A 12,051-nucleotide genomic window follows, 5' to 3' on the forward strand; every position below is an offset into this window, starting at 1 on the left:
AAAACAATACAAATTACAAATAAACTAGTCGAACCTCTTTAAATATAATTTATTTTAATGGCGAGTAAATGGCTATAATACCAAATCGTACGCTTTATTATTTGTCTCTATTTATTTTTCAATATACTTGGTTGACTTGTTTAAGTTACTATAATATAAAGTACGAATTCCTAACATTGACACTAAAAATGGTCAACTACCGGTGCCTCGTCAACTAGGGGTACGATCATGCTGAGCAGCGTTTCTCGATGTTATTCAAAGTTTCAGTCAAAACGATGCTATTAAATATGGTGACACTAGCTAACGAGCAGCCTGACCTAATTCCATTCAACTTTTAATGAGAATCCATCAAGTTAGAAGCATTTTTTTCAGAAGATATTTTGTAATTACTTTGCAAAGCGGAGCAAGGTACAAATCTCTCGGGACATCTTCCGCTTCGAATCGTTGATAAAAATCTAGCACTATATTAATGTAATAAGTTTTTAGATAATTAAAAAACATTTAATAATATCGTGATATTCATTAATTAATTCAAATGCAATTAAAAAAAATTTTTTGGTCGCTGTGATAAGCTCGATGCCATTGAATGAGACGTTATTAGCAAATTATTATTATTAAGCCGATGTATTCATACTTATTTGTACATAAAATTGAAGTTTCCATTTATTTGTAACCGCTTACAAATGTACTTATAATAAGTATAAAATATAATATGTATATACATACATACATAATATTATGTTCATCTATTAGTACATTTAAATATATACAGTATTATATCCTACATTATCCAAGGCGCTATAGATGCAACTCTACTAATGTTGTTACAATGATTTATTTTGATTATGGTTCAGTTTTCCTTATCAGCGTGTCAATGCCGGGGTCGCCTTGTGCGCGTCTCCTGCAATTTATAAAATGTTTTCAACGTTCTTATGGTCTATATTATTGGTCTAGTGGCTTATTACAAGGTTTTTAAAGATTAAAGGTAATTTATGTTTGGGTTCAAAGGTAATTTATGTTAACGGTTTTTCTGTCAAGAAAATCTCAGTAACATCCCGTCACTTTATTAACTCTGGAAGCGCGAAAAGCGTGGTATCTCTCCGATTGCGTCGGGGATTACAAATTTGTAATAAGCGCATTTGTGCACTATAATAAACTGCGTACTTGATTAGTTCTTGAGACTGGGTGGCGCAGTCAAAATTCGTCTAGGAGTGTTTAATTATTTTTTATTGAAGTTCCTATTACGATTTCGGCGAAACATTGATGTAACTGTAATATTTAAACGCATAAAATAAAATAACCGTCATATTGAAATAAACACCGTATAATATTTCGTAATTTAAATTTTATATTAAAGCGAAAATTTGAAAATATGAAATAAAATAAATAATTAAAAACGACCCTGAGTTTAATATTCGAAAGGATAAATAAAATGTTACTGCCTAAGTTTGGTACATAATACGAGGTTCAATAATGACGTCACGGTATCCAAATTTCTAAACGTAAAAAGTTACGAAGGGTCTAATCGTTACATAACATAAAATTGAAAACGCGCTGTGAATAGAGATGTCAAAGTTTACAGTGCCCTATTACAATGAAGTTAAAAAACATTGATAAGTTGTGTAACCGAGTCGGACCCTTGCGAAACCGTCGGTGCGTAAGGTCACTATCGTCAATAATTTTGCACGCTTTCATAATACTCATTTGATGTAAATGACCTCCACCGTTTTAATATTTGATTAATTTATGTCAAGACGCGTTATGACAACGCACAAGGGACATTTCGTCCACCCAAAATCTACAAAAAAAAACTATGAAAGTCTATTTCAAATATAAATATTACTACATATATATTTTACTTACAAACATGTGACTTGACTTTATGAATTATAATATATTTGTATCTCAATATTTCATGTGATCGCATTGTCATTAGACATAATATGATTTTATATCTGTAAATAAATTTAAAAAGCCGCATCTTGATACCTTCGTACTACCATATCAGTTTGATGCGCAGGCACGAAGCTAGATAGGTTGTTATAATTTATGTACATAATATTTTCGTTAACATTAATTTAAATAAGTAGTAGATTAAATATTAATATTACAAAGTAATAATTAAATTAAATAAAAGTATAAATTCGAGATACTTAATAATAATTGCATGTTACGTTATTTGCAATGTTTCACTTTATACTGTTTGAATTTTTTATTAGAAACAATTAATTATATCAAATAACTTCATCAATTACAAAATACAAAATAAGAATGTCTTGAGCATTTAAGTATAGATAATATCTACATGCTTCTAAATATAGAGTTTTGTATTTATGCAGTCTAGACAGCTTACCGATTATCTATTTTTAATGTCGATGTCGGTCGGGAGTCCCTGACTAGTCTGGAGGGTAAGAATGAAAGTTTCCTTACGGATCTTTCGAAGAAATCTCCATAGATTTATAGTCTGTGCTTTAGCAAGCAATGGGTATGCCTATATATTTCTTAAATCTTTGCACTGTATTTTGATATCTAATAATTATTTAATAGTTTGAGTTATAAATTATAATTGATAAATCAAACTTAAATTTATTTATAAGTAAGTAATAATTTAAGTTCAGAAAACGATATTCATATTTTTTCCTATGTGGTGTGAATTTTCTCTGCTTTACTTTGAAAAAGGTGATTTCTTTCATAAAAACGGACATTATGTTTCCTCTGTAGACATATCTAATAACATCGTTCGAAAAAGTTTTCGCGTGTATAATTGCGTAAATAAATATATATTTTATTGCCTGCATTCATGGTCCATCATAAATAATGTTGTGTTTGTTTATTGTTCAAAAATATTAAAATAACGATAGATTAATTATTTAAATAATAAAAATACAGGTACCTCATCATGTGACCACAGTTAGAGGCGAACATAAAATAAAATGAAATGTGCAGTGAAGCGTTAAATTGGAATAGGCGGGTAAAATTACTTAAGTTTGTGTTAACGGAATTTCGAGGTCGAAATGAATTGACGTCAATCATGCGCAAACGCAGGGAGCTAAGCATAGTCTATACATCCCTTTCGACCTTGGCGTTCTGGTTCAGATGCCGGCTTACACGTGGCAGCTTAAGGTGCGGTCTCTATTTGTTATTTATGTTTGAAGGATGTTTAAATTTACTTCCGTAATTATATTGTCGAACGAACAAACATATTATTCACCTTGTTTTTGCTTCGTATGCTAATTAAAAATGGTAAATCATCTTGTTTGTCTTAAGAGGTTACTAGAAGAATTCTAATTACTACAAGAACGTGCTATGCATTTCCATTCTCACATGCTAGGGCACGTGGTTAAACGGAGATAATCTTGGACTCGTACGTTTCACAATACACAAATAGTCGATAGTACGATTAGATAATCGTGTCATGTAAAAATATGACGATTTAATTTTATACGTGATTCATTTATTTTTTTCTTGAATCGTACTGCTACTTAATACCTTGAACTTGCCGCTTAGGGTCAAGTTGATTAAATAACATTGAATGCCTCCCTTCTGCCCTTTGAATTCTTACAAATTACAAGGTCGATGCTATAAAAAAATCGAGATTTTTATTCATTCATGGCTATTATATAATAGGTTTAATAAATACTTACCCCTTGAATGCTCTACACAGTCCCTTTTATAACGTAATATAAAAAAAGCAAGATACAATGATAAAAGTTTTTGATTTGCAGCTGACTGCTTAGGAATATCATTGTAGGAAGCATTATTATTCTAAAACATATAACAATAGATTTTTTTATTCATGTATAATGTATATATAGCCTTTTTCTTAGAACATTTTAGCAACTCAACCTAGCCTAGTTTCGTTTTACCCATAAGCTAAGGTTTCTCTTTTAAGGAGAAGTTTTTGATCTCATTCCATCACGGTGTGGGTTGACAATTCACATATGTGGCAGATTTTTATCCGAGCAGTAAAGGTTTCTTCACGACGTGTTCCTACACCTCCGTGCACTGATTGAAGTATAAACATGAATTATACAAATAAACATTTCATGGTGCTCGCTCTGGCTTGAACCCGCATTTTTCGATAAAGATTAGCCTGTTTTAACCACGGAGCAATCTCGGCTATCTACAAGCTTTCTTACTGGATTCTAAATATTTTTACTTGTTCTTTTGTTTAACTACTTTCGACTTTAAGTGTGTCAATTTTATTTGTTGATAAATGTTGGTAAAAATTTCCGCGGTGGAAATTTAAACGCCAGATGCATTTTTATGAGTTGTTTTTAAGTAATTTAACTTTGAAGCAATTAATGTTGCTTATTATAATTACATTACTTCGTCCCTTGTATTTTATTTGAGCTCCTTGTGATTTATGTAGTCTTTTTCTTCACTATTTATACTCTTTTCATTCCATTCCTTTGACTGCCGTTATTTTTCACCTCGTTGTTTCTTCTTTGATATATTTTTCTGATCAGCTAATTAAAAATATCTTTTAAGATTCTGGACGCTTCTAGATTCCGAACCTCCAAAGTAACATCCCGTTGACCAAGAATCATGAAATTTGTCAAGAAGTCATATCTCGCAGCACAAGTATAGATAAAAATCAGACAACCGGCATATCTTTCAGTATTTTGTGGGGATACGGAACCGAAGTCCGAGACTTTTTGGTTCTGCTCAAATATATTTCTTATATATTTCCGGCTATAAATATGGAGCTTACTGGACTAATAGGTCGATATGATTTTTGGGTCTTTCTATATCATTCTGAATAGCACACCTATGCCTAGAAAAGCCCCTTAAGCGATTGGTAGTGCGCTTGAGCTCTTTCTCGTTGTATGGGATTACCCATCCCATCGGACTATCAATGCGAGGGAATGGATATTGCACATAAGTTTACACACACATTTGTGGACTATAACATGATGCGATGGTTAGTTTCTCTTGAGAGTGGCACCGCTGGCCGTCAGGAAGACTGCTTCATAATATAATGGTATTATGTTTTTGAAGTAAAGTCTTATTAATATTATAAGTATATGGAAACCAGCAATCGCTTTTAACTAAGAAATTTGGAATAGCGTTTTTTTTTCTCTTAGCTTACTAGTCATAAATTTAATAACGTTTTAAGAATTTTTTATTGAAATTGTGGTAATTTTGATATACTCTTCGAATGAATTCAGTAAAATGTGTACAAAACATATATATCAAAACCTAACTTTCGCCGCCGAATATAAAAATATATTACACACAAAATCCAGACCTTGCTCGTAATAATATCTCCGTTTGTGGTTAGATCAAAAATTAAAATTTAAGACGCATAGTGAGCATGTTTGATCTGAACTAATGTCGGGTACTAGGAGCCTTACGAAAAACATTTGACTGTGACAACATAATGTTCATATAATTCATAAAAAAATGTTAGTAATTTCACATTTCCAATATCTGGCCGATATATGAGGACAAGATTCAAAGTCCTTGTTTCATTATAACTATCTTACACCAACCACATAATTATATTCGAAGACTACACTATTTAGCGTTAATAAATTATTATTATTTACTTTATACATAACTTATACTTGGGGGTAGGACTTTGGGCTGGGTACCACCCACTCAACAGATATTTTGCCGCCAAGCAGCAATACTGGTATTGTTCTGTTTTGGTTTGAAGGGTGAGTGAGCCAGTGTAACTACAGGCACAAGGAGCATAACATCTTAGTTCTCAAGGATGATGGCGCATTGGCGAAGTTAGGGATGGTTAATATTTCTAACAGCATGTGGCCTAACTTTTTTATGTAATAAGTAGGCAGACCAGTGCCTACTTATTACATTATAAAGTTCATTTATTTAAATCGAAATATTCTTTATCCAAGTAGGCTCATCACTTTTGAAACTTCGTTACAGTATTGGAAATCAAAAGCCACCGCCAGTTCGGAAAGTAGGTATTACTGAAAATAACCGGTAAGAAACTCAGTAGCTACTAAGATATATATGTATATCACTTAAAGAAATAACAAATACAACTGTATCCACTTAAGCAGAGATACGATAGAAATCAACTACAATTTCGAATAGTGGGAACTATTAGCAATGGTTCAAAGAATATTTTTTGAAGGAGTACAGTTACTTAATGTTTAATTTTCTTATCGTTATTGTTAATAATTTGACGACTATACGTTGATAAATACAAATTGAACATTTAATTTCTAATTAGTTTTAAATACTTAGTTTAAATTTCATACGATCAAAATTAATATTGGTATTATATTTTTCACTGCTACAATACTATATGTAAAGCTAAGCAATAATTTAAGTTAAATCAATAGAAGCGTAAACGGCTGTTGTCAGCGTCGTAGTACCTACAATTATTAGCGAATATCAGAACATTAACATACCTATATATATATGCACAAGCTAAAACGTTATCTATCTATTTTAAAACAATATATGTTTTTCTTGCAAATGTAAAACATTTAAATCTCATCACAAGTTAATAAACAGTTCTTATGAATCTAAATCTAAATATAAAAAATAAATGTAAGCTGTTTCAATGCCTAAAACGTCACTTATGTATACAAAGTGTGTAATCGTCTGTTAATTGGATGAACGAATAAAATTAGTCTTCCACAAATCCGATTAATAAAATAAATATAATTATACAATTATAGAATAAAATAGCATTAAAACGACATCCGATTACAGGACGAATAAAGTAAAAAAAATTAATATAAAAATTATAGGTTCACGGTACGTATTTCTAGGTTAGGTTAGATTTTTTTTAAGTATCTTATATTATCATTGCATTCGGACGACTAATATATTTTATTTATCGCTATTTGCGTGGCTTCAACTCCTACAAAGATATTTGCACTAACAACATAATTGACGCTAAATACTCTAAAAGTACTAATAATCGCTGATCGAGAAGCTAACTAGGTTTATGGAGCGGACCTGAAGGCAAGTTGCTTTATAAAGGATTAGTTAAACGAAAACAGTTTTTTCGTCTTTAATAGCTAACAGCCTAACAGACAGAACAAGATGCGATGGAGTAATTATTATACATTTTTGTATATTTTCACTTTTTAATTTTAAACAATAGGTACTATTACCATAAAAACGTAACAACATATTTTGTAATTTGTAAGTTGCACACAGCGCCTCTGCTTTGCGCAAAAACGAAAATGTTATATTTAATATGTTTAATTACGTATTATATGTAGTAATTTACATTTTCATTATACTGCTCACACATGTTGTGGTTGTAACTCAAAGGATAATCATGCTCTTCATATTACCAATTCGATAGAATACTTACATTCAAAAATAGTAAATAATAATTCTCGCATAACAAAGCGTTGCTCATCAACAAAAAAACATCTTGAAAACCTCCAGGTGTTAGACGAAATATTAAAATAAAATCCAAGCTTCTGCTTAAAATGAGAGGAAGCCATTGCTTAGTTATATAGAGGTATATCTCTTTTCAAGGACACCTACGCACTATTGACAAGCTCATTTTGTAAAGTAATAGCCTGAATTAATCCCACTGCTGAGCTAAATCAATCTATTTTTTTGCCGAGAAGTTCTGCTGATTATTCACCAAATTGCTTCAATCTTCACACGTTTTCCTTCAGCATCATTACGAATTATTATTCGATCCTAAAAAGTATTCCTGTAATCTTCTTAAGATTGACATGTAGAAACAAGGCCGGTGTGGCAACTCGGCTAATAAAAAAAAAAATCTCTATTAGAAATGATAATGTTAATATTGTCTAAGAATGAGATAGTAAACTGAGGCATGCATTGTTGTCATTAACAGCTTTCACTCTACAACTACGCAATAATTCCTTGTTTTGTTTTGTTCGTTTTTGTTCCGGAGTGAAGGGTGAGTGAACTAGTCCAAATACAAATTGAATATTATCATAGCAGCGAAGATCCCACGATTGGTATCGCGTTTGCAATGTGGGCCAAGACTAAATTACCAATAAACGTCGATTAAGTTGATCAAATACCTTAAAAAACAAAAACGAATCTTTTGTTAGTTATAAATAATTTTGACCGTACTCTAGGTTATTTAAATATGTATATAATGTTTTAAGTAATAGCATATTAATTTATTACAAGTATATAATGAAAGGAAGAAATGAAGTGCACTTGAATGTTTATTTTACGTAAGAGTGCAATGCTCTTAAATGTACATAGAAGCGTAATATAAACTAGATATATGCCATTAACTTCATTTCAATAGGGCATTGACCGCGAAGGTCACATTATCATGAATCAAGGACTTACATAAGAGTCGGATAATTTCTAGTATTATCGCAATGACAGCTCGAGTGTTCCGGGTTCATTGATCTTACAAGGACGTTCGTTAGCTGCTGATTGACTAATATATTTCGCTCAGCATAATAACCACGTGTATCTTGTTTTTAAACATATTCAAAGCAATCTAAGCTTAATATCAATATCCTATCATCTATGTTTCTATAAAATCGTTTCATCTACGTCATTTGAGACAATGTTTGATATAGCAGCAGTTTTACTACGCTACACATTACTAAAATACTACCAAGTAATTACGTCGTGGGTCATTGAACTTTGATTAATATCGAAATAGGTACAATAAATTCTAATGTAATATCGACTTAAGTATCGTATTTCTCAAAACGATTGTAAGTCGTGCATTATATTTCAAACACTACATACCTACTACATATTTAGATATTTATAAGAATTAATGTTTTAATTTGAGATATGATAGGCATTTCAACTATTTATTCATTTCATAAAGAATTTTATTTTTATTTCACTGGTATCACTGAAAGAGAAGGAAGTGATACTCTATAATATATAACCGCCATTTGCGCAAAACTAAATATATTTAAAAAAATATCTTTTTTGCTCACATAGGTACGTTAAACAATTTATGTTAATAAATATCCTGCTTTTCCTACGTACTTACATTATAAGTAACTACGTAAGATTCTTATTATTTTTCACTGACGTGCGTAAAATAGGAGTAGCTATTTATGATTAAGTAGTAATAGTTTTACCATCTTGTTTCTAAGATTTAAAAGATGTGCACGTGTCGTTGCGATAACTTTTTTGTACCTATATTTAAGTATGATGGCTATAATCGTTAATTAATTATTGGCTCCATTTGTAATTAACACAATCATACCAACTTAGGTCTTCATTTCTCAGATCACGAAGCAAGAAAATAAATAAAAAACATTGACAACTGTTTACAGTTCATATTAAACATCGCAAATGTTACTAGTTTAGTAACTAGTGGTAGTCCACGTATATGTATTTTGTTATTAAAACTTTATCCAATAGAAGATTTTACATAAATCAAAAGTATATGAAGCTATTATTATGACGTATTAAGCAATATGAGGTTCCGTAAATATATTTAACATTTAAGTAAGAATAAATACAGTGGATGTGATTATACTGGTACTTTCAACAAGGTAGGTACCTATCTATTTTATAAGATTTTACGGCTTGCCGTTATTATAATTTATCTCGATTGCGTAAGATGAAGAAACGAAAATTGATTAGTTCCAATTAGTAAAAACGTTTTAAAGTTTAATTAAGCGGTTATTGCAACATTTGTCTCCAAATTTAATCTATCACGCCTACATTGAAATGTAGGTTACGAAGTGTATGATTCCAATATGATATGCAATCTCTTGGTTGAATATTGAGCGGTCAACGACCTGCTTACAAATCAGAGAATGCCACTGCCCGTTCTTTGTTCGCCTTAAATAAAATAAAAAAAATAAATAAAAAAACATTGCGGTAGGACTAACATATAAACATTATTTTATCTTGGTTTTTATTCTTCCGTATAACGTTGTATTTTTAAACAATTATCGTGACAAAAATTTAAGTAATACATTTAAAAAAGACAAAATTAGGAAAGTCAAAGTATAATTATCGTTGATAGTGAACAAATTCATAGAATAAGTACATCTTATGTACTACATGATTTGATTACTATTAATATAAATTACTACCTGACACATTTATCAGTCCTGATTCCTGTTATGAGTTCAAAATGTAATTATTTCGTATATTGCATTGTCAGGATTCGTTTGAAATTCGTCTAAAATCTCAAGTAAAGCTATCCATGTATCGCTTAGCAACCGCAACTACCGATCTTCGAATAATTTAATTCGCCTGTTCAATATTAGTAGCGCCGTACTCATTTCTCATTTCACTTTCGTTGAGTCGCTCCAAGAGCCGCTGCAAACGGTCCCCGTGTCGTTGGCCCCACGTCCTCGCGGCCGCGTGCCGATTAGATAATTTCCGCGCTGCGTTGTCAAAATACTCGTGACCCAATGATACAGTGAATACATTGGGTCAATGAACTCGCAGCGATCGCGCAAATAACTACGTGATCAGCCTGCACACTAAAATATCGATACGAAATTCGTTATCGTACGAAAATACCGTAATCGCGAGATTATTGATACGGAATCTGTAGATAAAATATTTTTACAAGGACATTTATGTGTAGGTAGGTACAGCTGAATATAAATTGCTGTGTAAGTATTTTAATTATTGTAAATCCTATTTCTACAGTTGCGATTTATAACACGAATTGTTGAATATTAAAGAGAACCATTAATATATTTTTAATATCTCTAATAATCAGAATCAATAAATTCTAAACCCTAAATTTTAATACAATTTAAAAAAAAAACATTTGCCCCCCTAATCCCTGTAATGTAATATTTGCAGTGTGTTCAAACCTAATGGAAAAACAGCAAAACGGCCTTTGATCATTAAAATCGTTTTGTTATCGATATTGCATTATAATTCCAAGACCCAATAAATTTTGTAGATTTCCTCTGCGTCACTACTTAGTAAATTTTCCGACGCTCATCTTAATAATTTATACTAAGTACACTGCTATATAAATGATAAGATATAGATAAAATTATGTTATGATCAGGACTACTAATTATACTTTAAGAGTGATTATAATAACATGATATTATGTTATAGAAATATTTCAAATATACGATATTATTTTTGTTATTTACATAAAAATTGTCGGTATGAACTTATGTAGTACTTATAGAACTTATTTAGAAGAAATTTGAAAAAAAAGATAGAAACCAACCCTAGGAAGTACGTTCGAAAACGGTTAGCACTACTCTTCCGTTTTTAAGATTTATCGGAAAAATAGTCAATGTTGACGATTTAAAAAAAAGACAGCGAACTTAAAATCAAATTATGCTGGTAACAATTTTCTTGTTTTATTTAATAGTGATGACAGTTCATTGTTATCTAATAAAAATGATTCATCTAAATATGTAGGCAACCAAAAAAGTGACTGAAATAATGGATGTGGATGTCACACTAAAATTTCAGTACAAATTAAATTCGTAGCCAAAAGAAAAGTAAGTATTCAAATTATTCCAATATAAATATTACCAGTAATCAATCATAGATTTTTGACGAATATTTTACTTATTTAAATACATTCTGACATAGGAGTTACGTAAACTTTCAAGATTTAGTAATATGTCAGCTGCATATGAAATGTTTGAAGATAAATTAAAATGATAAAAAGAAGCACGAAATAACTCATAATTACAGCCATATCAGTACCTTTACCTTAGTAAACTTTGCTCGAATCAACAAAATCTCCATTAAAATTCCATAGTCGTAAATGCCTTACAAATCTGTCAGTATGCGGATTTTGCCATTTACCTACATTGTGACCATTTAGTTAAGGCGTGGCGGTAATATATTATATGCACATTAGAAAATTTGAATATGCATATTATTATATTATAGGCGGTGAATGCACGCAGCGACCGGCGCGAGGCCGGCCGATCACCTCCCTTATGTAACTCCACGGACTACCATAAAGTGCAACGCCCACATTTAAAACAAACAACAAGGGGCAGAACTTGTCTACATCTTAGGTTTTTGATCTTGATGTAAACATGGTGCCGGCAATGGCCAGTAAATAAGTTCCGATCGATTGCACAAGATGCATTACTCGAATTATCGCACTTAATGCTGTGTAACCCAAAATTACGT

This window comes from Vanessa atalanta, chromosome 6, assembly GCF_905147765.1.
Source record: "Vanessa atalanta chromosome 6, ilVanAtal1.2, whole genome shotgun sequence".
Classification (NCBI taxonomy): domain Eukaryota; kingdom Metazoa; phylum Arthropoda; class Insecta; order Lepidoptera; family Nymphalidae; genus Vanessa; species Vanessa atalanta.